Source organism: Sinocyclocheilus rhinocerous, unplaced genomic scaffold, assembly GCF_001515625.1.
Source record: "Sinocyclocheilus rhinocerous isolate Xijiao unplaced genomic scaffold, SAMN03320098_v1.1 scaffold368, whole genome shotgun sequence".
In the NCBI taxonomy this organism is placed as follows: Eukaryota; Metazoa; Chordata; class Actinopteri; order Cypriniformes; family Cyprinidae; genus Sinocyclocheilus; species Sinocyclocheilus rhinocerous.
The window spans coordinates 1317233-1319282 of NW_015664681.1; the positions used below are offsets into that span (position 1 = coordinate 1317233).

Sequence of the window (2050 nt, forward strand, 5' to 3'; positions counted from 1 at the left end):
GCTATATTATAGTACAGTATAGTCAAAAGTTTGGACACACTTCCCATTCGTGTGTCCAAACTTTTGACTGGTACTGTATATAGAATACAGTATATAGTAGGGGTGCTCCGATTGATCGGCTACCGATCACTATCAGACGATAATCGCGTTGGGATGTTTGATCGGCAATCTCTAAAAAGGCCAATCTCAAGCTGATGACGCGCCTGCTGTGAGAGGTTTGGCCATCGTCTCAGTCTCTGTCCGGCGCGGGTGAAATAATTATAATGCTGAAGGTGATGTACAATAGGGCTGTCAAAATGGCTGAAAAACTAAATTCGAATCTTGTGCTTAAAACCACTCGTTCCTGTCATCTTACCTATATGTAATCCTACCATGTTTAGTATCTATGAATTCGCCTTCTGATGATCTAAACGAGCGTGTATATTATATGTTGGTACATAGGCAATATATTAGTGTCCTGAGAATCTTTAGTAATTTCGATTCAAGTTCCATATGCAAATTACCATGCTTCCACACAAAGGGTCATAAACTCCCCAGTATTTCCATACTCCCACTTGGGATTCCGGCCTTTCTCATTGGACAAGCCCATCTTGAGAGGCGTGAATCTTCTCAGACCTTAAAGGCCTCACATCAGTGACCCGCCTTCAGTCTGCGGTTCTGTTCGATTCTGAGAAGATGAGGATGTGAGCTAGAACGCTCCTAAGGACACCCTAAGTTTGCGCCAGGCTTCGGCTTTGACTTTCCATTCACCGGGATTCTCTGACTCAAACTGGTTCTTTTTCATCAACCAACTTCAGCAAAGATCAACTTGAACCTTCAGATTGGATCAAACCTCTCTTTCAGACAGACGAGACGTGCAAGTATCAACTTAGTCTTATTAATTGATACATTAAGTATCATTTGCGCCTTTTTACAAAGGTGTGTTTGAACTAAGAATCTGATGTTTCCTTCAGGCGGTAGATCTGCTGAATATGCAAATGGTTCCATAACTTCATTCCTTATTTCTCTCCTCTTTACTGCTTAAGCTTTAACCCTTTTCCTATACCAACTGTATGCGTGTGTGTGTGTATATGTTAGATTAGTTTAAGTGTTTATGTAGTTAATAAAGTCTTACTTGTATCACACTTGACGTTGTTCATTGTTTGCTCATAGCTGGAGTCCCTAATCATGCAGATTTATGCTACATGCTCTGTGTAGTATTGTACAGTAAGAAAGTTATTTTCCTTAACCAGGAAATTAACGTTCTTAGAATTAACAGACAGTTGACACTGAGAGGTCAAATGAATGCTTACAGCGGATCTAAATATTTATAATTAATTATAACTAGTTATGATTAATTATTCATATTTCCCCTTTGAGCTGATTCGCTACAACATTATAATGTAATGACACTTACATCGTCATCGCATCTCGTGCGTCACTGATAAGGCAGCCACCTTAATGCACACCTAAAATTCGAATGCAACGGTTTTGCATTCGAACGTAGATTTTTATTTTAAATTCGACAAATATTCGAAATTCGATTTTTTTTTTGACAGCCCTAATTAGAGGTCGGACCAATTAGACCGATGTTTGGTTATTGGCAAAAATCCATGCCGATAGTTTTCCGGGTTGCGTCCGTTGCTGGAACGGCTGAGAAGGGTCTGCTGTCATTATACAGTACGAGAACGGCCTCTATGAATGCGATTGGCTAGCGTCTGCACCAGGGTATTTGCATAAGGCGATCTGATTGGCTGACACCTGCGTTGGTGCTTGAAAAGTTGAAAAGTTCTCAACTTCTGCCACGAGCAACGGACCCAATGCGACACGACGGACCCACGATCGGCAATGTTTGACGTCACTCCATTCAAAGTAAACGAGAGGCGTTGACGCCGACGCCCCGTGTGAACTTTTCAAGCGCCAATGCAGGCGTCAGCCAATCAGATCGCCTTATGCAACTGCTCTGGTGCAGACGCTAGCCAATCGCGTTCATGCAACACCAGAAAACTAATGTGATTGGCTGTTGTCACTATGACGGTCGCGTCAGCACCAAGCTTCAGAAACGCCCTCC

General features: G+C 42.2%; 2 protein-coding genes across 2 annotated transcripts in view; one reads left to right on the forward strand and one right to left on the reverse strand.

Moving 5' to 3' along the window:
* Positions 1 to 2050, reverse strand: part of LOC107730223 (protein regulator of cytokinesis 1-like) — an 8863-nt gene that overhangs the window by 3704 nt on the left and 3109 nt on the right. The window lies entirely within an intron of this gene.
* The window catches only part of LOC107730237 (guanosine-3',5'-bis(diphosphate) 3'-pyrophosphohydrolase MESH1-like), a 16387-nt gene that overhangs the window by 859 nt on the left and 13478 nt on the right, over positions 1 to 2050 (forward strand). The window lies entirely within an intron of this gene.